We start from the raw sequence: 20,626 nt of genomic DNA on the forward strand, positions 1-20,626 counted from the left end.
GTAGAGGGTACAAGATTTGTTAAAGACGAATGTCATCTATCGGCATGGAACAATGTCATATAGTTGAATCACAGATCCTCTCGGAGGACACACAGTAACTTGGTGAACAAACGGATAGACTTATACTGCTTCCTATTTTCACATTAAATGCTATCGAAGTAGCCTTGATTTCAAAGATCTCTGCATTGAAGTCGATGCGCATAAGAACCATTACCAAAGGGGAAGATACTTGTTGTCTCACTACACCCTCTGAAAAGCATAACATACAAAAGTTGTTTCTGTCTGGTTTCGAACCAGAGACCTTTTGCGTGTTAAGCAAACGTGATAACCACTACACTACAGAAACTGATCTGTTAGGTGATGTTTCAGTTTGAGGTTCCAAAATTGAAGATGTCAGAATAAAGTATGAAGGTTCTCTTGAGGGTTCAGTCTTGCCATGAGATGGCTGGAACCAGAGTCCTGAGTGCCACCATAACACAAGAGAACCTACACGAAACAAAGTAAGTGAAGTGAAACATAACTTACAAAATCTGTTTCTGTCTGGTGTCGAACCAGAGACCTTTTGCGTGTAAAGCAAACGTGATAACCACTACACTACAGAAACTGAACTCATATGCAATGTTTTATTTTCATGTTCCAAAATTGAAGATGTAACATTAAAGTATGAAGCTTCTCCTTAGGCTTGCACTGAGATGGCTGGATCCAGAGTGCCACCATTACACCATGGGACCTTTGTTGACCTTCAACAACCTGTGATGAAGCGTACATACAAAGATTTTTTCTGTCTGGTTTCAACCAGAGACCTTTTGCTTTACGTTTGTGAAGCAAACGTGATTACCACTACACTACAGAAACTCATTCTGTTTGATGAGTTCCCAGTAGAGGGTACAAGATTTGTTTAAGACGAATGTCATCTATGGGCATGGAACAATGTCAAATAGTTATACCACAGATCCTCTCGGAGGACACACAGTAACTTGGTGAACAAACGGACAGACGTATACTTCTTCCTATTTTCACATTGTAGTCCAAAAACTAACACTGAAATCAAAAATATATTGAAGAATTCAGGTGCAGTGACAAAAGGTTCTACTGAGACTTGAACTCAGATTGCTGGATTCAGAGTCCAGAGTGCTAACCATTACACCATAGAACCAACAGGTTCAAACGCTATCGAAGTAGCCTTGATTTCAAAGATCACTGCATTGAAGTCGATGCGCATAAGAACCATTACCAAAGGGGAAGATACTTGTTGTCTCACTACACCCTCTGAAAAGCATAAGATACAAAAGTTGTTTCTGTCTGGTTTCGAACCAGAGACCTTTTGCGTGTTAAGCAAACGTGATAACCACTACACTACAGAAACTGATCTGTTAGGTGATGTTTCAGTTTGAGGTTCCAAAATTGAAGATGTCAGAATAAAGTATGAAGGTTCTCTTGAGGGTTCAGTCTTGCCATGAGATGGCTGGAACCAGAGTCCTGAGTGCCACCATAACACAAGAGAACCTACACGAAACAAAGTAAGTGAAGTGAAACATAACTTACAAAATCTGTTTCTGTCTGGTGTCGAACCAGAGACCTTTTGCGTGTAAAGCAAACGTGATAACCACTACACTACAGAAACTGAACTCATATGCAATGTTTTATTTTCATGTTCCAAAATTGAAGATGTAACATTAAAGTATGAAGCTTCTCCTTAGGCTTGCACTGAGATGGCTGGATCCAGAGTGCCACCATTACACCATGGGACCTTTGTTGACCTTCAACAACCTGTGATGAAGCGTACATACAAAGATTTTTTCTGTCTGGTTTCAACCAGAGACCTTTTGCTTTACGTTTGTGAAGCAAACGTGATTACCACTACACTACAGAAACTCATTCTGTTTGATGAGTTCCCAGTAGAGGGTACAAGATTGGTTTAAGACGAATGTCATCTGTGGGCATGGAACAATGTCAAATAGTTATACCACAGATCCTCTCGGAGGACACACAGTAACTTGGTGATCAAACGGACAGACGTATACTTCTTCCTATTTTCACATTGTAGTCCAAAAACTAACACTGAAATCAAAAATATATTGAAGAATTCAGGTGCAGTGACAAAAGGTTCTACTGAGACTTGAACTCAGATTGCTGGATTCAGAGTCCAGAGTGCTAACCATTACACCATAGAACCAACAGGTTCAAACGCTATCGAAGTAGCCTTGATTTCAAAGATCACTGCATTGAAGTCGATGCGCATAAGAAACATTAGCAAAGGGGATGATACTTGTCTCACTACACCCTCTGAAAAGAATGACATACAAAATCTGTTTCTGTCTGGTTTCAAACCAGAGACCTTTTGCGTGTGAAGCAAACGTGATAACCACTACACTACAGAAACTGAACTCATATGCGATGTTTTATTTTCATGTTCCAAAATTGAAGATGTAAGATTAAAGTATGAAGCTTCTCCTTAGGCTTGCACTGAGATGGCTGGATCCAGAGTGCCACCATTACACCATGGGACCCTTGTTGACCTTCAACAACCTGTGATGAAGCGTACATACAAAGATTTTTTCTGTCTGGTTTCAACCAGAGACCTTTTGCTTTACGTTTGTGAAGCAAACGTGAGAACCACTACACTACAGAAACTCATTCTGTTTGATGAGTTCCCAGTAGAGGGTACAAGATTTGTTAAAGACGAATGTCATCTATCGGCATGGAACAATGTCATATAGTTGAATCACAGATCCTCTCGGAGGACACACAGTAACTTGGTGAACAAACGGATAGACTTATACTGCTTCCTATTTTCACATTAAATGCTATCGAAGTAGCCTTGATTTCAAAGATCTCTGCATTGAAGTCGATGCGCATAAGAACCATTACCAAAGGGGAAGATACTTGTTGTCTCACTACACCCTCTGAAAAGCATAACATACAAAAGTTGTTTCTGTCTGGTTTCGAACCAGAGACCTTTTGCGTGTTAAGCAAACGTGATAACCACTACACTACAGAAACTGATCTGTTAGGTGATGTTTCAGTTTGAGGTTCCAAAATTGAAGATGTCAGAATAAAGTATGAAGGTTCTCTTGAGGGTTCAGTCTTGCCATGAGATGGCTGGAACCAGAGTCCTGAGTGCCACCATAACACAAGAGAACCTACACGAAACAAAGTAAGTGAAGTGAAACATAACTTACAAAATCTGTTTCTGTCTGGTGTCGAACCAGAGACCTTTTGCGTGTAAAGCAAACGTGATAACCACTACACTACAGAAACTGAACTCATATGCAATGTTTTATTTTCATGTTCCAAAATTGAAGATGTAACATTAAAGTATGAAGCTTCTCCTTAGGCTTGCACTGAGATGGCTGGATCCAGAGTGCCACCATTACACCATGGGACCTTTGTTGACCTTCAACAACCTGTGATGAAGCGTACATACAAAGATTTTTTCTGTCTGGTTTCAACCAGAGACCTTTTGCTTTACGTTTGTGAAGCAAACGTGATTACCACTACACTACAGAAACTCATTCTGTTTGATGAGTTCCCAGTAGAGGGTACAAGATTTGTTTAAGACGAATGTCATCTATGGGCATGGAACAATGTCAAATAGTTATACCACAGATCCTCTCGGAGGACACACAGTAACTTGGTGAACAAACGGACAGACGTATACTTCTTCCTATTTTCACATTGTAGTCCAAAAACTAACACTGAAATCAAAAATATATTGAAGAATTCAGGTGCAGTGACAAAAGGTTCTACTGAGACTTGAACTCAGATTGCTGGATTCAGAGTCCAGAGTGCTAACCATTACACCATAGAACCAACAGGTTCAAATGCTATCGAAGTAGCCTTGATTTCAAAGATCACTGCATTGAAGTCGATGTGCATAAGAAACATTAGCAAAGGGGATGATACTTGTCTCACTACACCCTCTGAAAAGAATGACATACAAAAGCTGTTTCTGTCTGGTTTCGAACCAGAGACCTTTTGCGTGTGAAGCAAACGTGATAACCACTACACTACAGAAACTGAACTCATATGCGATGTTTTATTTTCATGTTCCAAAATTGAAGATGTAACATTAAAGTATGAAGCTTCTCCTTAGGCTTGCACTGAGATGGCTGGATCCAGAGTGCCACCATTACACCATGGGACCCTTGTTGACCTTCAACAACCTGTGATGAAGCGTACATACAAAGATTTTTTCTGTCTGGTTTCAACCAGAGACCTTTTGCTTTACGTTTGTGAAGCAAACGTGAGAACCACTACACTACAGAAACTCATTCTGTTTGATGAATTCCCAGTAGAGGGTACAAGATTTGTTAAAGACGAATGTCATCTATGGGCATGGAACAATGTCATATAGTTGAATCACAGATCCTCTCGGAGGACACACAGTAACTTGGTGAACAAACGGATAGACTTATACTGCTTCCTATTTTCACATTAAATGCTATCGAAGTAGCCTTGATTTCAAAGATCCCTGCATTGAAGTCGATGCGCATAAGAACCATTACCAAAGGGGAAGATACTTGTTGTCTCACTACACCCTCTGAAAAGCATAAGATACAAAAGTTGTTTCTGTCTGGTTTTGAACCAGAGACCTTTTGCGTGTTAAGCAAACGTGATAACCACTACACTACAGAAACTGATCTGTTAGGTGATGTTTCAGTTTGAGGTTCCAAAATTGAAGATGTCAGAATAAAGTATGAAGGTTCTCTTGAGGGTTCAGTCTTGCCATGAGATGGCTGGAACCAGAGTCCTGAGTGCCACCATTACACAAGAGAACCTACACGAAACAAAGTAAGTGAAGTGAAACATAACTTACAAAATCTGTTTCTGTCTGGTGTCGAACCAGAGACCTTTTGCGTGTAAAGCAAACGTGATAACCACTACACTACAGAAACTGAACTCATATGCAATGTTTTATTTTCATGTTCCAAAATTGAAGATGTAACATTAAAGTATGAAGCTTCTCCTTAGGCTTGCACTGAGATGGCTGGATCCAGAGTGCCACCATTACACCATGGGACCTTTGTTGACCTTCAACAACCTGTGATGAAGTGTACATACAAAGATTTTTTCTGTCTGGTTTCAACCAGAGACCTTTTGCTTTACGTTTGTGAAGCAAACGTGATTACCACTACACTACAGAAACTCATTCTGTTTGATGAGTTCCCAGTAGAGGGTACAAGATTTGTTTAAGACGAATGTCATCTATGGGCATGGAACAATGTCAAATAGTTATACCACAGATCCTCTCGGAGGACACACAGTAACTTGGTGAACAAACGGACAGACGTATACTTCTTCCTATTTTCACATTGTAGTCCAAAAACTAACACTGAAATCAAAAATATATTGAAGAATTCAGGTGCAGTGACAAAAGGTTCTACTGAGACTTGAACTCAGATTGCTGGATTCAGAGTCCAGAGTGCTAACCATTACACCATAGAACCAACAGGTTCAAATGCTATCGAAGTAGCCTTGATTTCAAAGATCACTGCATTGAAGTCGATGTGCATAAGAAACATTAGCAAAGGGGATGATACTTGTCTCACTACACCCTCTGAAAAGAATGACATACAAAAGCTGTTTCTGTCTGGTTTCGAACCAGAGACCTTTTGCGTGTGAAGCAAACGTGATAACCACTACACTACAGAAACTGAACTCATATGCGATGTTTTATTTTCATGTTCCAAAATTGAAGATGTAACATTAAAGTATGAAGCTTCTCCTTAGGCTTGCACTGAGATGGCTGGATCCAGAGTGCCACCATTACACCATGGGACCCTTGTTGACCTTCAACAACCTGTGATGAAGCGTACATACAAAGATTTTTTCTGTCTGGTTTCAACCAGAGACCTTTTGCTTTACGTTTGTGAAGCAAACGTGAGAACCACTACACTACAGAAACTCATTCTGTTTGATGAATTCCCAGTAGGGGGTACAAGATTTGTTAAAGACGAATGTCATCTATGGGCATGGAACAATGTCATATAGTTGAATCACAGATCCTCTCGGAGGACACACAGTAACTTGGTGAACAAACGGATAGACTTATACTGCTTCCTATTTTCACATTAAATGCTATCGAAGTAGCCTTGATTTCAAAGATCCCTGCATTGAAGTCGATGCGCATAAGAACCATTACCAAAGGGGAAGATACTTGTTGTCTCACTACACCCTCTGAAAAGCATAAGATACAAAAGTTGTTTCTGTCTGGTTTCGAACCAGAGACCTTTTGCGTGTTAAGCAAACGTGATAACCACTACACTACAGAAACTGATCTGTTAGGTGATGTTTCAGTTTGAGGTTCCAAAATTGAAGATGTCAGAATAAAGTATGAAGGTTCTCTTGAGGGTTCAGTCTTGCCATGAGATGGCTGGAACCAGAGTCCAGAGTGCCACCATTACACAAGAGAACCTACACGAAACAAAGTAAGTGAAGTGAAACATAACTTACAAAATCTGTTTCTGTCTGGTGTCGAACCAGAGACCTTTTGCGTGTAAAGCAAATGTGATAACCACTACACTACAGAAACTGAATTGATATGCAATGTTTTATTTTCATGTTCCAAAATTGAAGATGTAAGATTAAAGTATGAAGCTTCTCCTTAGGCTTGCACTGAGATGGCTGGATCCAGAGTGCCACCATTACACCATGGGACCTTTGTTGACCTTCAACAACCTGTGATGAAGTGTACATACAAAGATTTTTTCTGTCTGGTTTCAACCAGAGACCTTTTGCTTTACGTTTGTGAAGCAAACGTGATTACCACTACACTACAGAAACTCATTCTGTTTGATGAGTTCCCAGTAGAGGGTACAAGATTTGTTTAAGACGAATATCATCTATGGGCATGGAACAATGTCAAATAGTTATACCACAGATCCTCTCGGAGGACACACAGTAACTTGGTGATCAAACGGACAGACGTATACTTCTTCCTATTTTCACATTGTAGTCCAAAAACTAACACTGAAATCAAAAATATATTGAAGAATTCAGGTGCAGTGACAAAAGGTTCTACTGAGACTTAAACTCAGATTGCTGGATTCAGAGTCCAGAGTGCTAACCATTACACCATAGAACCAACAGGTTCAAACGCTATCGAAGTAGCCTTGATTTCAAAGATCACTGCATTGAAGTCGATGCGCATAAGAACCATTACCAAAGGGGAAGATACTTGTTGTCTCACTACACCCTCTGAAAAGCATAAGATACAAAAGTTGTTTCTGTCTGGTTTCGAACCAGAGACCTTTTGCGTGTTAAGCAAACGTGATAACCACTACACTACAGAAACTGATCTGTTAGGTGATGTTTCAGTTTGAGGTTCCAAAATTGAAGATGTCAGAATAAAGTATGAAGGTTCTCTTGAGGGTTCAGTCTTGCCATGAGATGGCTGGAACCAGAGTCCTGAGTGCCACCATAACACAAGAGAACCTACACGAAACAAAGTAAGTGAAGTGAAACATAACTTACAAAATCTGTTTCTGTCTGGTGTCGAACCAGAGACCTTTTGCGTGTAAAGCAAACGTGATAACCACTACACTACAGAAACTGAACTCATATGCAATGTTTTATTTTCATGTTCCAAAATTGAAGATGTAACATTAAAGTATGAAGCTTCTCCTTAGGCTTGCACTGAGATGGCTGGATCCAGAGTGCCACCATTACACCATGGGACCTTTGTTGACCTTCAACAACCTGTGATGAAGCGTACATACAAAGATTTTTTCTGTCTGGTTTCAACCAGAGACCTTTTGCTTTACGTTTGTGAAGCAAACGTGATTACCACTACACTACAGAAACTCATTCTGTTTGATGAGTTCCCAGTAGAGGGTACAAGATTGGTTTAAGACGAATGTCATCTGTGGGCATGGAACAATGTCAAATAGTTATACCACAGATCCTCTCGGAGGACACACAGTAACTTGGTGATCAAACGGACAGACGTATACTTCTTCCTATTTTCACATTGTAGTCCAAAAACTAACACTGAAATCAAAAATATATTGAAGAATTCAGGTGCAGTGACAAAAGGTTCTACTGAGACTTGAACTCAGATTGCTGGATTCAGAGTCCAGAGTGCTAACCATTACACCATAGAACCAACAGGTTCAAACGCTATCGAAGTAGCCTTGATTTCAAAGATCACTGCATTGAAGTCGATGCGCATAAGAAACATTAGCAAAGGGGATGATACTTGTCTCACTACACCCTCTGAAAAGAATGACATACAAAATCTGTTTCTGTCTGGTTTCAAACCAGAGACCTTTTGCGTGTGAAGCAAACGTGATAACCACTACACTACAGAAACTGAACTCATATGCGATGTTTTATTTTCATGTTCCAAAATTGAAGATGTAAGATTAAAGTATGAAGCTTCTCCTTAGGCTTGCACTGAGATGGCTGGATCCAGAGTGCCACCATTACACCATGGGACCCTTGTTGACCTTCAACAACCTGTGATGAAGCGTACATACAAAGATTTTTTCTGTCTGGTTTCAACCAGAGACCTTTTGCTTTACGTTTGTGAAGCAAACGTGAGAACCACTACACTACAGAAACTCATTCTGTTTGATGAGTTCCCAGTAGAGGGTACAAGATTTGTTAAAGACGAATGTCATCTATCGGCATGGAACAATGTCATATAGTTGAATCACAGATCCTCTCGGAGGACACACAGTAACTTGGTGAACAAACGGATAGACTTATACTGCTTCCTATTTTCACATTAAATGCTATCGAAGTAGCCTTGATTTCAAAGATCTCTGCATTGAAGTCGATGCGCATAAGAACCATTACCAAAGGGGAAGATACTTGTTGTCTCACTACACCCTCTGAAAAGCATAACATACAAAAGTTGTTTCTGTCTGGTTTCGAACCAGAGACCTTTTGCGTGTTAAGCAAACGTGATAACCACTACACTACAGAAACTGATCTGTTAGGTGATGTTTCAGTTTGAGGTTCCAAAATTGAAGATGTCAGAATAAAGTATGAAGGTTCTCTTGAGGGTTCAGTCTTGCCATGAGATGGCTGGAACCAGAGTCCTGAGTGCCACCATAACACAAGAGAACCTACACGAAACAAAGTAAGTGAAGTGAAACATAACTTACAAAATCTGTTTCTGTCTGGTGTCGAACCAGAGACCTTTTGCGTGTAAAGCAAACGTGATAACCACTACACTACAGAAACTGAACTCATATGCAATGTTTTATTTTCATGTTCCAAAATTGAAGATGTAACATTAAAGTATGAAGCTTCTCCTTAGGCTTGCACTGAGATGGCTGGATCCAGAGTGCCACCATTACACCATGGGACCTTTGTTGACCTTCAACAACCTGTGATGAAGCGTACATACAAAGATTTTTTCTGTCTGGTTTCAACCAGAGACCTTTTGCTTTACGTTTGTGAAGCAAACGTGATTACCACTACACTACAGAAACTCATTCTGTTTGATGAGTTCCCAGTAGAGGGTACAAGATTTGTTTAAGACGAATGTCATCTATGGGCATGGAACAATGTCAAATAGTTATACCACAGATCCTCTCGGAGGACACACAGTAACTTGGTGAACAAACGGACAGACGTATACTTCTTCCTATTTTCACATTGTAGTCCAAAAACTAACACTGAAATCAAAAATATATTGAAGAATTCAGGTGCAGTGACAAAAGGTTCTACTGAGACTTGAACTCAGATTGCTGGATTCAGAGTCCAGAGTGCTAACCATTACACCATAGAACCAACAGGTTCAAACGCTATCGAAGTAGCCTTGATTTCAAAGATCACTGCATTGAAGTCGATGCGCATAAGAACCATTACCAAAGGGGAAGATACTTGTTGTCTCACTACACCCTCTGAAAAGCATAAGATACAAAAGTTGTTTCTGTCTGGTTTCGAACCAGAGACCTTTTGCGTGTTAAGCAAACGTGATAACCACTACACTACAGAAACTGATCTGTTAGGTGATGTTTCAGTTTGAGGTTCCAAAATTGAAGATGTCAGAATAAAGTATGAAGGTTCTCTTGAGGGTTCAGTCTTGCCATGAGATGGCTGGAACCAGAGTCCTGAGTGCCACCATAACACAAGAGAACCTACACGAAACAAAGTAAGTGAAGTGAAACATAACTTACAAAATCTGTTTCTGTCTGGTGTCGAACCAGAGACCTTTTGCGTGTAAAGCAAACGTGATAACCACTACACTACAGAAACTGAACTCATATGCAATGTTTTATTTTCATGTTCCAAAATTGAAGATGTAACATTAAAGTATGAAGCTTCTCCTTAGGCTTGCACTGAGATGGCTGGATCCAGAGTGCCACCATTACACCATGGGACCTTTGTTGACCTTCAACAACCTGTGATGAAGCGTACATACAAAGATTTTTTCTGTCTGGTTTCAACCAGAGACCTTTTGCTTTACGTTTGTGAAGCAAACGTGATTACCACTACACTACAGAAACTCATTCTGTTTGATGAGTTCCCAGTAGAGGGTACAAGATTGGTTTAAGACGAATGTCATCTGTGGGCATGGAACAATGTCAAATAGTTATACCACAGATCCTCTCGGAGGACACACAGTAACTTGGTGATCAAACGGACAGACGTATACTTCTTCCTATTTTCACATTGTAGTCCAAAAACTAACACTGAAATCAAAAATATATTGAAGAATTCAGGTGCAGTGACAAAAGGTTCTACTGAGACTTGAACTCAGATTGCTGGATTCAGAGTCCAGAGTGCTAACCATTACACCATAGAACCAACAGGTTCAAACGCTATCGAAGTAGCCTTGATTTCAAAGATCACTGCATTGAAGTCGATGCGCATAAGAAACATTAGCAAAGGGGATGATACTTGTCTCACTACACCCTCTGAAAAGAATGACATACAAAATCTGTTTCTGTCTGGTTTCAAACCAGAGACCTTTTGCGTGTGAAGCAAACGTGATAACCACTACACTACAGAAACTGAACTCATATGCGATGTTTTATTTTCATGTTCCAAAATTGAAGATGTAAGATTAAAGTATGAAGCTTCTCCTTAGGCTTGCACTGAGATGGCTGGATCCAGAGTGCCACCATTACACCATGGGACCCTTGTTGACCTTCAACAACCTGTGATGAAGCGTACATACAAAGATTTTTTCTGTCTGGTTTCAACCAGAGACCTTTTGCTTTACGTTTGTGAAGCAAACGTGAGAACCACTACACTACAGAAACTCATTCTGTTTGATGAGTTCCCAGTAGAGGGTACAAGATTTGTTAAAGACGAATGTCATCTATCGGCATGGAACAATGTCATATAGTTGAATCACAGATCCTCTCGGAGGACACACAGTAACTTGGTGAACAAACGGATAGACTTATACTGCTTCCTATTTTCACATTAAATGCTATCGAAGTAGCCTTGATTTCAAAGATCTCTGCATTGAAGTCGATGCGCATAAGAACCATTACCAAAGGGGAAGATACTTGTTGTCTCACTACACCCTCTGAAAAGCATAACATACAAAAGTTGTTTCTGTCTGGTTTCGAACCAGAGACCTTTTGCGTGTTAAGCAAACGTGATAACCACTACACTACAGAAACTGATCTGTTAGGTGATGTTTCAGTTTGAGGTTCCAAAATTGAAGATGTCAGAATAAAGTATGAAGGTTCTCTTGAGGGTTCAGTCTTGCCATGAGATGGCTGGAACCAGAGTCCTGAGTGCCACCATAACACAAGAGAACCTACACGAAACAAAGTAAGTGAAGTGAAACATAACTTACAAAATCTGTTTCTGTCTGGTGTCGAACCAGAGACCTTTTGCGTGTAAAGCAAACGTGATAACCACTACACTACAGAAACTGAACTCATATGCAATGTTTTATTTTCATGTTCCAAAATTGAAGATGTAACATTAAAGTATGAAGCTTCTCCTTAGGCTTGCACTGAGATGGCTGGATCCAGAGTGCCACCATTACACCATGGGACCTTTGTTGACCTTCAACAACCTGTGATGAAGCGTACATACAAAGATTTTTTCTGTCTGGTTTCAACCAGAGACCTTTTGCTTTACGTTTGTGAAGCAAACGTGATTACCACTACACTACAGAAACTCATTCTGTTTGATGAGTTCCCAGTAGAGGGTACAAGATTTGTTTAAGACGAATGTCATCTATGGGCATGGAACAATGTCAAATAGTTATACCACAGATCCTCTCGGAGGACACACAGTAACTTGGTGAACAAACGGACAGACGTATACTTCTTCCTATTTTCACATTGTAGTCCAAAAACTAACACTGAAATCAAAAATATATTGAAGAATTCAGGTGCAGTGACAAAAGGTTCTACTGAGACTTGAACTCAGATTGCTGGATTCAGAGTCCAGAGTGCTAACCATTACACCATAGAACCAACAGGTTCAAATGCTATCGAAGTAGCCTTGATTTCAAAGATCACTGCATTGAAGTCGATGTGCATAAGAAACATTAGCAAAGGGGATGATACTTGTCTCACTACACCCTCTGAAAAGAATGACATACAAAAGCTGTTTCTGTCTGGTTTCGAACCAGAGACCTTTTGCGTGTGAAGCAAACGTGATAACCACTACACTACAGAAACTGAACTCATATGCGATGTTTTATTTTCATGTTCCAAAATTGAAGATGTAACATTAAAGTATGAAGCTTCTCCTTAGGCTTGCACTGAGATGGCTGGATCCAGAGTGCCACCATTACACCATGGGACCCTTGTTGACCTTCAACAACCTGTGATGAAGCGTACATACAAAGATTTTTTCTGTCTGGTTTCAACCAGAGACCTTTTGCTTTACGTTTGTGAAGCAAACGTGAGAACCACTACACTACAGAAACTCATTCTGTTTGATGAATTCCCAGTAGAGGGTACAAGATTTGTTAAAGACGAATGTCATCTATGGGCATGGAACAATGTCATATAGTTGAATCACAGATCCTCTCGGAGGACACACAGTAACTTGGTGAACAAACGGATAGACTTATACTGCTTCCTATTTTCACATTAAATGCTATCGAAGTAGCCTTGATTTCAAAGATCCCTGCATTGAAGTCGATGCGCATAAGAACCATTACCAAAGGGGAAGATACTTGTTGTCTCACTACACCCTCTGAAAAGCATAAGATACAAAAGTTGTTTCTGTCTGGTTTTGAACCAGAGACCTTTTGCGTGTTAAGCAAACGTGATAACCACTACACTACAGAAACTGATCTGTTAGGTGATGTTTCAGTTTGAGGTTCCAAAATTGAAGATGTCAGAATAAAGTATGAAGGTTCTCTTGAGGGTTCAGTCTTGCCATGAGATGGCTGGAACCAGAGTCCTGAGTGCCACCATTACACAAGAGAACCTACACGAAACAAAGTAAGTGAAGTGAAACATAACTTACAAAATCTGTTTCTGTCTGGTGTCGAACCAGAGACCTTTTGCGTGTAAAGCAAACGTGATAACCACTACACTACAGAAACTGAACTCATATGCAATGTTTTATTTTCATGTTCCAAAATTGAAGATGTAACATTAAAGTATGAAGCTTCTCCTTAGGCTTGCACTGAGATGGCTGGATCCAGAGTGCCACCATTACACCATGGGACCTTTGTTGACCTTCAACAACCTGTGATGAAGTGTACATACAAAGATTTTTTCTGTCTGGTTTCAACCAGAGACCTTTTGCTTTACGTTTGTGAAGCAAACGTGATTACCACTACACTACAGAAACTCATTCTGTTTGATGAGTTCCCAGTAGAGGGTACAAGATTTGTTTAAGACGAATGTCATCTATGGGCATGGAACAATGTCAAATAGTTATACCACAGATCCTCTCGGAGGACACACAGTAACTTGGTGAACAAACGGACAGACGTATACTTCTTCCTATTTTCACATTGTAGTCCAAAAACTAACACTGAAATCAAAAATATATTGAAGAATTCAGGTGCAGTGACAAAAGGTTCTACTGAGACTTGAACTCAGATTGCTGGATTCAGAGTCCAGAGTGCTAACCATTACACCATAGAACCAACAGGTTCAAATGCTATCGAAGTAGCCTTGATTTCAAAGATCACTGCATTGAAGTCGATGTGCATAAGAAACATTAGCAAAGGGGATGATACTTGTCTCACTACACCCTCTGAAAAGAATGACATACAAAAGCTGTTTCTGTCTGGTTTCGAACCAGAGACCTTTTGCGTGTGAAGCAAACGTGATAACCACTACACTACAGAAACTGAACTCATATGCGATGTTTTATTTTCATGTTCCAAAATTGAAGATGTAACATTAAAGTATGAAGCTTCTCCTTAGGCTTGCACTGAGATGGCTGGATCCAGAGTGCCACCATTACACCATGGGACCCTTGTTGACCTTCAACAACCTGTGATGAAGCGTACATACAAAGATTTTTTCTGTCTGGTTTCAACCAGAGACCTTTTGCTTTACGTTTGTGAAGCAAACGTGAGAACCACTACACTACAGAAACTCATTCTGTTTGATGAATTCCCAGTAGGGGGTACAAGATTTGTTAAAGACGAATGTCATCTATGGGCATGGAACAATGTCATATAGTTGAATCACAGATCCTCTCGGAGGACACACAGTAACTTGGTGAACAAACGGATAGACTTATACTGCTTCCTATTTTCACATTAAATGCTATCGAAGTAGCCTTGATTTCAAAGATCCCTGCATTGAAGTCGATGCGCATAAGAACCATTACCAAAGGGGAAGATACTTGTTGTCTCACTACACCCTCTGAAAAGCATAAGATACAAAAGTTGTTTCTGTCTGGTTTCGAACCAGAGACCTTTTGCGTGTTAAGCAAACGTGATAACCACTACACTACAGAAACTGATCTGTTAGGTGATGTTTCAGTTTGAGGTTCCAAAATTGAAGATGTCAGAATAAAGTATGAAGGTTCTCTTGAGGGTTCAGTCTTGCCATGAGATGGCTGGAACCAGAGTCCAGAGTGCCACCATTACACAAGAGAACCTACACGAAACAAAGTAAGTGAAGTGAAACATAACTTACAAAATCTGTTTCTGTCTGGTGTCGAACCAGAGACCTTTTGCGTGTAAAGCAAATGTGATAACCACTACACTACAGAAACTGAATTGATATGCAATGTTTTATTTTCATGTTCCAAAATTGAAGATGTAAGATTAAAGTATGAAGCTTCTCCTTAGGCTTGCACTGAGATGGCTGGATCCAGAGTGCCACCATTACACCATGGGACCCTTGTTGACCTTCAACAACCTGTGATGAAGCGTACATACAAAGATTTTTTCTGTCTGGTTTCAACCAGAGACCTTTTGCTTTACGTTTGTGAAGCAAACGTGAGAACCACTACACTACAGAAACTCATTCTGTTTGATGAATTCCCAGTAGAGGGTACAAGATTTGTTAAAGACGAATGTCATCTATGGGCATGGAACAATGTCATATAGTTGAATCACAGATCCTCTCGGAGGACACACAGTAACTTGGTGAACAAGCGGATAGACTTATACTGCTTCCTATTTTCACATTAAATGCTATCGAAGTAGCCTTGATTTCAAAGATCCCTGCATTGAAGTCGATGCGCATAAGAACCATTACCAAAGGGGAAGATACTTGTTGTCTCACTACACCCTCTGAAAAGCATAAGATACAAAAGTTGTTTCTGTCTGGTTTTGAACCAGAGACCTTTTGCGTGTTAAGCAAACGTGATAACCACTACACTACAGAAACTGATCTGTTAGGTGATGTTTCAGTTTGAGGTTCCAAAATTGAAGATGTCAGAATAAAGTATGAAGGTTCTCTTGAGGGTTCAGTCTTGCCATGAGATGGCTGGAACCAGAGTCCTGAGTGCCACCATTACACAAGAGAACCTACACGAAACAAAGTAAGTGAAGTGAAACATAACTTACAAAATCTGTTTCTGTCTGGTGTCGAACCAGAGACCTTTTGCGTGTAAAGCAAACGTGATAACCACTACACTACAGAAACTGAACTCATATGCAATGTTTTATTTTCATGTTCCAAAATTGAAGATGTAACATTAAAGTATGAAGCTTCTCCTTAGGCTTGCACTGAGATGGCTGGATCCAGAGTGCCACCATTACACCATGGGACCTTTGTTGACCTTCAACAACCTGTGATGAAGTGTACATACAAAGATTTTTTCTGTCTGGTTTCAACCAGAGACCTTTTGCTTTACGTTTGTGAAGCAAACGTGAGAACCACTACACTACAGAAACTCATTCTGTTTGATGAGTTCCCAGTAGAGGGTACAAGATTTGTTTAAGACGAATGTCATCTATGGGCATGGAACAATGTCAAATAGTTATACCACAGATCCTCTCGGAGGACACACAGTAACTTGGTGAACAAACGGACAGACGTATACTTCTTCCTATTTTCACATTGTAGTCCAAAAACTAACACTGAAATCAAAAATATATTGAAGAATTCAGGTGCAGTGACAAAAGGTTCTACTGAGACTTGAACTCAGATTGCTGGATTCAGAGTCCAGAGTGCTAACCATTACACCATAGAACCAACAGGTTCAAATGCTATCGAAGTAGCCTTGATTTCAAAGATCACTGCATTGAAGTCGATGTGCATAAGAAACATTAGCAAAGGGGATGATACTTGTCTCACTACACCCTCTGAAAAGAATGACATACAAAAGTTGTTTCTGTCTGGTTTCGAACCAGAGACCTTTTGCGTGTGAAGCAAACGTGATAACCACTACACTACAGAAACTGATCTGTTAGGTGATGTTTCAGTTTGAGGTTCCAAAATTGAAGATGTCAGAATAAAGTATGAAGGTTCTCTTGAGGGTTCAGTCTTGCCATGAGATGGCTGGAACCAGAGTCCAGAGTGCCACCATTACACAAGAGAACCTACACGAAACAAAGTAAGTGAAGTGAAACATAACTTACAAAATCTGTTTCTGTCTGGTGTCGAACCAGAGACCTTTTGCGTGTAAAGCAAATGTGATAACCACTACACTACAGAAACTGAATTGATATGCAATGTTTTATTTTCATGTTCCAAAATTGAAGATGTAAGATTAAAGTATGAAGCTTCTCCTTAGGCTTGCACTGAGATGGCTGGATCCAGAGTGCCACCATTACACCATGGGACCCTTGTTGACCTTCAACAACCTGTGATGAAGCGTACATACAAAGATTTTTTCTGTCTGGTTTCAACCAGAGACCTTTTGCTTTACGTTTGTGAAGCAAACGTGAGAACCACTACACTACAGAAACTCATTCTGTTTGATGAATTCCCAGTAGAGGGTACAAGATTTGTTAAAGACGAATGTCATCTATGGGCATGGAACAATGTCATATAGTTGAATCACAGATCCTCTCGGAGGACACACAGTAACTTGGTGAACAAGCGGATAGACTTATACTGCTTCCTATTTTCACATTAAATGCTATCGAAGTAGCCTTGATTTCAAAGATCCCTGCATTGAAGTCGATGCGCATAAGAACCATTACCAAAGGGGAAGATACTTGTTGTCTCACTACACCCTCTGAAAAGCATAAGATACAAAAGTTGTTTCTGTCTGGTTTCGAACCAGAGACCTTTTGCGTGTTAAGCAAACGTGATAACCACTACACTACAGAAACTGATCTGTTAGGTGATGTTTCAGTTTGAGGTTCCAAAATTGAAGATGTCAGAATAAAGTATGAAGGTTGTCTTGAGGCTTGCCATGAGATGGCTGGAAACTGAGTCCAGAGTGCCAGCATTACACAATAGAACCTACACGAAACAAAGTAGGTGAAGTGAAGCATAACATACAAAAGCTATTTCTGTCTGGTGTCGAACCAGAGACCTTTTGCTTGTAAAGCAAACATTATAACCACTGCATTACAGAAACTCATTCTCTTTGAAGGGTTCTCATCTGAGTATATTTTGGACTCTAATTGCTGGATTTAGGGAGCAAAACATTACACCATGGAACTCTAGTTGACCTTCAAGCACCTGTGATGAACAGTACATAACAAAACTGTTTCTGTCTGGTGTCGAACCAGAGACGTTTTGCGTGTGAGGCAAACGTGATAACCACTACACTACAGAAACTGAACTCATATGCAATGTTTTATTTTCATTTTCCAAAATTGAAGATCTAACATTAAAGTATGAAGCTTCTCCTTAGGCTTGCACTGAGATGGCTGGATCCAGAGTGCCACCATTACACCATGGAACCAACATGCTTAAATGTAAGTGAAGTAGCCTTGATTTCAAAGAATCCTACATTTAAATGGATTGACATATGAACTATGACCAAAGCGGAAGACTCTTGTTGTCTCACTACACCCTCTGAAAAGCATAACATTCAGAGGTTGTCTCTGTCTGGTGTCGAACCAGAGACCTTTTGCGTGTAAAGCAAACGTGATAACCACTACACTACAGAAACTGAACTGCTGTGCAATGTTTCCCTTTCAGGTGATAAAAATTGAAGATGTGAGATTAAAATATGAAAATCCTTACCACCAGTCCATCAGGGACCACCCTTTCTCTGTGAAGCTAGCAAGAGGTCTTTGGCAATCAATACATTGAGTGCATCAAAGGCGTGATCAAAAACAACGGCCTAGGTGAAAATGAACTGGACTTTAATTCACCAGAAATCAAACCCAGGCCACGATGGTGAAAGCACTTAATCCTGACCACTAGACCATCAGGGAACTTTGTGTCTATGTGAATCTATCAAGAGGTCTTTTACCATCAATACCCAGAGGGCTTTAAAGACATGAACAAAACAACGTCGTAGATGAGAAGGAACGGGATGTTCCCTGACTGGGAATCGAACGCGGGCAACAGTGGTAAAAGCTCCAAATCCTGACCACTGGTCCATCTGGAACCTTTGTGTTTCTGTGAAGCTACCAAGACGTCTTTGACGATCAATACCTAGAGTGCATTAGAGACATGATCAAAACAACTGGGCAGGTGAAAAAGAAGGGGACTTTGCCTGTCAGGGAATAGAAACCCGGTCCAAGCGCCAAATCCTCACCATTAGACAATGAGGGCCCTTTGTGTCTCTGTGAAGCTAGCAAGCGGTCTTTTACCATCAATACCTAGAGGGCTTTAAAGACATGATCAAAACAAAGTCCTAGTTGAAAAGGAACAGTACTTTTCCTGACCGGGAATCGAACCCAAGAGTACACGCTGACCTTTATCCTGAAAATTGTGGCTTTGTGGGAAGTATCACAAAAGGGCTGTTTTGAAGGGGCAAATGCAAGTGTGCGATAGCACTTATGATAATGTAATTTCTTTGTTGATAAGTATCAAATGTTTTTCTTTCTATGAATTACATGTGGCGACAGAGGCTTCTGTCATTCTCTACACCAGGGGTGTCAAGCTCTAGTCCTCAAGGGCCGGTGTCCTCCAACTTTCAGATGGGCCTCTGCTGCACCACACCTGGATAGAATAATTAGGTCATTAATGCTCTGGAGAACTTATCAGGAGGAGGTAATTAAGCCATTTATTCCCAGTGTTTTGTTCCTGTGGCACATCTTAACACTGCAGGACACCAGCCCTTGAGGACTAGACTTTGACACCTGTGCTCTACAGTAAATTCCAAAATTACAAGATCCACATCTACCTGGTGGTAGTAACAACCTTTTCAGCATGTCAATGTTCTTCTTAGGCCTTCTAACGAGCCATCATTGGATCCAGGTGCATTAAACCAGGGAGAGAACTAAAACATCAGGATGCTTTGGGATCCCCGGTTCTAGTGGTAAGTTATGTGCATAAGCGGCTCATTGGTCTAGGCCAGGGTGTGGCAATTCCAGGTCTCGAGGGCTGTTGTCCTGCTACCTTTCCATGTGTCCCTGCCTGCTTCAACACACCTGAGTCAAATAATGAGGTCATTAGCAGGACTCTGGAGAACTTAGGAGGTGAATCAACTATTTGATTGAAGTGTGTTGAACCTGAGAGACATCTAAGAGTCGCAGGACACCGGCCCTCGAGGACCTGGATTGCCCACCCCTGGTAGGGGTATGATTTTTGTAAGATGTCTCGGTTTCATGTCCCGGACAGGCCCCTTTGAACACTTGTAGACAACGCACCTAATTCCTGATTGTATTATTAAGTCTTTATCAGCAATAGTGTGGATGAAGATGCACTAATTTGGGAAATCTTTCAAATGTATCTCCAAAAGTGTACATAAAAAGGTTTGTTTTAAAGGGGCAAACACAAGTGTGTGAAAGTACCCATGATAATGTCATTTCTTTGCTGATAAATATCAAATATTTTTCATTCTATGCACTGCATAGTTGCATAGTTGAATAAAGTTCTATTTTTATACCATTTAAAATAATTTTGACCATGGGAATGTAAAAGCTAATAGCCTTCGCTAATAGACAGACGACGCTGAAATGTCATGTTCTCCAACCGGCAGACAATATTTCGTACTGAGGGGAACATTTGATTTGAGTTATTTTTGCTTTGTTAGATTTATTCCATACATCAGTAAAGTGCTGATCCAGCATCATCGTGACCTGGACATGGAAATTGAATGAGGTTAGAGGGCAGTTTGTCTTTCATCAGCTCCATGAAGAAGGTTTGTGGTTTTTAATTTAACCTCTGTGGGGTCAGTGGGATGGAATGATAGG

At 40.4% G+C, this 20,626-nt stretch overlaps 48 non-coding genes across 48 annotated transcripts; all 48 read right to left on the reverse strand.

Annotated features, from left to right (window-relative positions):
- Positions 1-273: 273 nt before the first annotated feature.
- Positions 274-346, reverse strand: trnav-aac (transfer RNA valine (anticodon AAC)). Its single transcript has one exon. It is a non-coding gene; the product is annotated as a tRNA-Val (tRNA).
- Positions 347-531: 185 nt separating this feature from the next.
- trnav-uac (transfer RNA valine (anticodon UAC)) lies at positions 532-604 on the reverse strand. Its single transcript has one exon. It is a non-coding gene; the product is annotated as a tRNA-Val (tRNA).
- Positions 605-1,084: 480 nt separating this feature from the next.
- trnaq-cug (transfer RNA glutamine (anticodon CUG)) lies at positions 1,085-1,156 on the reverse strand. Its single transcript has one exon. It is a non-coding gene; the product is annotated as a tRNA-Gln (tRNA).
- Positions 1,157-1,293: 137 nt separating this feature from the next.
- Positions 1,294-1,366, reverse strand: trnav-aac (transfer RNA valine (anticodon AAC)). Its single transcript has one exon. It is a non-coding gene; the product is annotated as a tRNA-Val (tRNA).
- A 185-nt stretch (positions 1,367-1,551) lies between these two features.
- On the reverse strand, positions 1,552-1,624 carry trnav-uac (transfer RNA valine (anticodon UAC)). Its single transcript has one exon. It is a non-coding gene; the product is annotated as a tRNA-Val (tRNA).
- Positions 1,625-2,104: 480 nt separating this feature from the next.
- On the reverse strand, positions 2,105-2,176 carry trnaq-cug (transfer RNA glutamine (anticodon CUG)). The gene has a single exon. It is a non-coding gene; the product is annotated as a tRNA-Gln (tRNA).
- A 134-nt stretch (positions 2,177-2,310) lies between these two features.
- On the reverse strand, positions 2,311-2,383 carry trnav-cac (transfer RNA valine (anticodon CAC)). Its single transcript has one exon. It is a non-coding gene; the product is annotated as a tRNA-Val (tRNA).
- Positions 2,384-2,930: 547 nt separating this feature from the next.
- Positions 2,931-3,003, reverse strand: trnav-aac (transfer RNA valine (anticodon AAC)). Its single transcript has one exon. It is a non-coding gene; the product is annotated as a tRNA-Val (tRNA).
- Positions 3,004-3,188: 185 nt separating this feature from the next.
- On the reverse strand, positions 3,189-3,261 carry trnav-uac (transfer RNA valine (anticodon UAC)). Its single transcript has one exon. It is a non-coding gene; the product is annotated as a tRNA-Val (tRNA).
- Positions 3,262-3,741: 480 nt separating this feature from the next.
- Positions 3,742-3,813, reverse strand: trnaq-cug (transfer RNA glutamine (anticodon CUG)). Its single transcript has one exon. It is a non-coding gene; the product is annotated as a tRNA-Gln (tRNA).
- A 134-nt stretch (positions 3,814-3,947) lies between these two features.
- On the reverse strand, positions 3,948-4,020 carry trnav-cac (transfer RNA valine (anticodon CAC)). Its single transcript has one exon. It is a non-coding gene; the product is annotated as a tRNA-Val (tRNA).
- Positions 4,021-4,567: 547 nt separating this feature from the next.
- On the reverse strand, positions 4,568-4,640 carry trnav-aac (transfer RNA valine (anticodon AAC)). The gene has a single exon. It is a non-coding gene; the product is annotated as a tRNA-Val (tRNA).
- Positions 4,641-4,825: 185 nt separating this feature from the next.
- trnav-uac (transfer RNA valine (anticodon UAC)) lies at positions 4,826-4,898 on the reverse strand. Its single transcript has one exon. It is a non-coding gene; the product is annotated as a tRNA-Val (tRNA).
- Positions 4,899-5,378: 480 nt separating this feature from the next.
- trnaq-cug (transfer RNA glutamine (anticodon CUG)) lies at positions 5,379-5,450 on the reverse strand. Its single transcript has one exon. It is a non-coding gene; the product is annotated as a tRNA-Gln (tRNA).
- Positions 5,451-5,584: 134 nt separating this feature from the next.
- On the reverse strand, positions 5,585-5,657 carry trnav-cac (transfer RNA valine (anticodon CAC)). Its single transcript has one exon. It is a non-coding gene; the product is annotated as a tRNA-Val (tRNA).
- Positions 5,658-6,204: 547 nt separating this feature from the next.
- trnav-aac (transfer RNA valine (anticodon AAC)) lies at positions 6,205-6,277 on the reverse strand. The gene has a single exon. It is a non-coding gene; the product is annotated as a tRNA-Val (tRNA).
- A 185-nt stretch (positions 6,278-6,462) lies between these two features.
- On the reverse strand, positions 6,463-6,535 carry trnav-uac (transfer RNA valine (anticodon UAC)). The gene has a single exon. It is a non-coding gene; the product is annotated as a tRNA-Val (tRNA).
- A 480-nt stretch (positions 6,536-7,015) lies between these two features.
- trnaq-cug (transfer RNA glutamine (anticodon CUG)) lies at positions 7,016-7,087 on the reverse strand. The gene has a single exon. It is a non-coding gene; the product is annotated as a tRNA-Gln (tRNA).
- Positions 7,088-7,224: 137 nt separating this feature from the next.
- On the reverse strand, positions 7,225-7,297 carry trnav-aac (transfer RNA valine (anticodon AAC)). Its single transcript has one exon. It is a non-coding gene; the product is annotated as a tRNA-Val (tRNA).
- Positions 7,298-7,482: 185 nt separating this feature from the next.
- trnav-uac (transfer RNA valine (anticodon UAC)) lies at positions 7,483-7,555 on the reverse strand. Its single transcript has one exon. It is a non-coding gene; the product is annotated as a tRNA-Val (tRNA).
- A 480-nt stretch (positions 7,556-8,035) lies between these two features.
- On the reverse strand, positions 8,036-8,107 carry trnaq-cug (transfer RNA glutamine (anticodon CUG)). The gene has a single exon. It is a non-coding gene; the product is annotated as a tRNA-Gln (tRNA).
- A 134-nt stretch (positions 8,108-8,241) lies between these two features.
- trnav-cac (transfer RNA valine (anticodon CAC)) lies at positions 8,242-8,314 on the reverse strand. The gene has a single exon. It is a non-coding gene; the product is annotated as a tRNA-Val (tRNA).
- Positions 8,315-8,861: 547 nt separating this feature from the next.
- Positions 8,862-8,934, reverse strand: trnav-aac (transfer RNA valine (anticodon AAC)). The gene has a single exon. It is a non-coding gene; the product is annotated as a tRNA-Val (tRNA).
- Positions 8,935-9,119: 185 nt separating this feature from the next.
- Positions 9,120-9,192, reverse strand: trnav-uac (transfer RNA valine (anticodon UAC)). Its single transcript has one exon. It is a non-coding gene; the product is annotated as a tRNA-Val (tRNA).
- Positions 9,193-9,672: 480 nt separating this feature from the next.
- trnaq-cug (transfer RNA glutamine (anticodon CUG)) lies at positions 9,673-9,744 on the reverse strand. Its single transcript has one exon. It is a non-coding gene; the product is annotated as a tRNA-Gln (tRNA).
- Positions 9,745-9,881: 137 nt separating this feature from the next.
- trnav-aac (transfer RNA valine (anticodon AAC)) lies at positions 9,882-9,954 on the reverse strand. Its single transcript has one exon. It is a non-coding gene; the product is annotated as a tRNA-Val (tRNA).
- Positions 9,955-10,139: 185 nt separating this feature from the next.
- Positions 10,140-10,212, reverse strand: trnav-uac (transfer RNA valine (anticodon UAC)). The gene has a single exon. It is a non-coding gene; the product is annotated as a tRNA-Val (tRNA).
- A 480-nt stretch (positions 10,213-10,692) lies between these two features.
- Positions 10,693-10,764, reverse strand: trnaq-cug (transfer RNA glutamine (anticodon CUG)). The gene has a single exon. It is a non-coding gene; the product is annotated as a tRNA-Gln (tRNA).
- Positions 10,765-10,898: 134 nt separating this feature from the next.
- On the reverse strand, positions 10,899-10,971 carry trnav-cac (transfer RNA valine (anticodon CAC)). Its single transcript has one exon. It is a non-coding gene; the product is annotated as a tRNA-Val (tRNA).
- A 547-nt stretch (positions 10,972-11,518) lies between these two features.
- On the reverse strand, positions 11,519-11,591 carry trnav-aac (transfer RNA valine (anticodon AAC)). Its single transcript has one exon. It is a non-coding gene; the product is annotated as a tRNA-Val (tRNA).
- A 185-nt stretch (positions 11,592-11,776) lies between these two features.
- trnav-uac (transfer RNA valine (anticodon UAC)) lies at positions 11,777-11,849 on the reverse strand. The gene has a single exon. It is a non-coding gene; the product is annotated as a tRNA-Val (tRNA).
- Positions 11,850-12,329: 480 nt separating this feature from the next.
- On the reverse strand, positions 12,330-12,401 carry trnaq-cug (transfer RNA glutamine (anticodon CUG)). Its single transcript has one exon. It is a non-coding gene; the product is annotated as a tRNA-Gln (tRNA).
- Positions 12,402-12,535: 134 nt separating this feature from the next.
- trnav-cac (transfer RNA valine (anticodon CAC)) lies at positions 12,536-12,608 on the reverse strand. Its single transcript has one exon. It is a non-coding gene; the product is annotated as a tRNA-Val (tRNA).
- A 547-nt stretch (positions 12,609-13,155) lies between these two features.
- trnav-aac (transfer RNA valine (anticodon AAC)) lies at positions 13,156-13,228 on the reverse strand. The gene has a single exon. It is a non-coding gene; the product is annotated as a tRNA-Val (tRNA).
- A 185-nt stretch (positions 13,229-13,413) lies between these two features.
- Positions 13,414-13,486, reverse strand: trnav-uac (transfer RNA valine (anticodon UAC)). The gene has a single exon. It is a non-coding gene; the product is annotated as a tRNA-Val (tRNA).
- Positions 13,487-13,966: 480 nt separating this feature from the next.
- trnaq-cug (transfer RNA glutamine (anticodon CUG)) lies at positions 13,967-14,038 on the reverse strand. The gene has a single exon. It is a non-coding gene; the product is annotated as a tRNA-Gln (tRNA).
- Positions 14,039-14,172: 134 nt separating this feature from the next.
- Positions 14,173-14,245, reverse strand: trnav-cac (transfer RNA valine (anticodon CAC)). Its single transcript has one exon. It is a non-coding gene; the product is annotated as a tRNA-Val (tRNA).
- A 547-nt stretch (positions 14,246-14,792) lies between these two features.
- On the reverse strand, positions 14,793-14,865 carry trnav-aac (transfer RNA valine (anticodon AAC)). Its single transcript has one exon. It is a non-coding gene; the product is annotated as a tRNA-Val (tRNA).
- A 185-nt stretch (positions 14,866-15,050) lies between these two features.
- Positions 15,051-15,123, reverse strand: trnav-uac (transfer RNA valine (anticodon UAC)). Its single transcript has one exon. It is a non-coding gene; the product is annotated as a tRNA-Val (tRNA).
- Positions 15,124-15,670: 547 nt separating this feature from the next.
- On the reverse strand, positions 15,671-15,743 carry trnav-aac (transfer RNA valine (anticodon AAC)). The gene has a single exon. It is a non-coding gene; the product is annotated as a tRNA-Val (tRNA).
- Positions 15,744-15,928: 185 nt separating this feature from the next.
- Positions 15,929-16,001, reverse strand: trnav-uac (transfer RNA valine (anticodon UAC)). Its single transcript has one exon. It is a non-coding gene; the product is annotated as a tRNA-Val (tRNA).
- A 480-nt stretch (positions 16,002-16,481) lies between these two features.
- On the reverse strand, positions 16,482-16,553 carry trnaq-cug (transfer RNA glutamine (anticodon CUG)). Its single transcript has one exon. It is a non-coding gene; the product is annotated as a tRNA-Gln (tRNA).
- A 134-nt stretch (positions 16,554-16,687) lies between these two features.
- Positions 16,688-16,760, reverse strand: trnav-cac (transfer RNA valine (anticodon CAC)). Its single transcript has one exon. It is a non-coding gene; the product is annotated as a tRNA-Val (tRNA).
- Positions 16,761-16,945: 185 nt separating this feature from the next.
- trnav-uac (transfer RNA valine (anticodon UAC)) lies at positions 16,946-17,018 on the reverse strand. The gene has a single exon. It is a non-coding gene; the product is annotated as a tRNA-Val (tRNA).
- Positions 17,019-17,565: 547 nt separating this feature from the next.
- trnav-aac (transfer RNA valine (anticodon AAC)) lies at positions 17,566-17,638 on the reverse strand. Its single transcript has one exon. It is a non-coding gene; the product is annotated as a tRNA-Val (tRNA).
- Positions 17,639-17,816: 178 nt separating this feature from the next.
- Positions 17,817-17,889, reverse strand: trnav-uac (transfer RNA valine (anticodon UAC)). The gene has a single exon. It is a non-coding gene; the product is annotated as a tRNA-Val (tRNA).
- A 130-nt stretch (positions 17,890-18,019) lies between these two features.
- Positions 18,020-18,092, reverse strand: trnav-cac (transfer RNA valine (anticodon CAC)). The gene has a single exon. It is a non-coding gene; the product is annotated as a tRNA-Val (tRNA).
- A 264-nt stretch (positions 18,093-18,356) lies between these two features.
- On the reverse strand, positions 18,357-18,429 carry trnav-uac (transfer RNA valine (anticodon UAC)). Its single transcript has one exon. It is a non-coding gene; the product is annotated as a tRNA-Val (tRNA).
- Positions 18,430-20,626: the final 2,197 nt, after the last annotated feature.

Source organism: Xiphophorus hellerii, chromosome 23, assembly GCF_003331165.1.
Source record: "Xiphophorus hellerii strain 12219 chromosome 23, Xiphophorus_hellerii-4.1, whole genome shotgun sequence".
Lineage (NCBI taxonomy): Eukaryota > Metazoa > Chordata > Actinopteri > Cyprinodontiformes > Poeciliidae > Xiphophorus > Xiphophorus hellerii.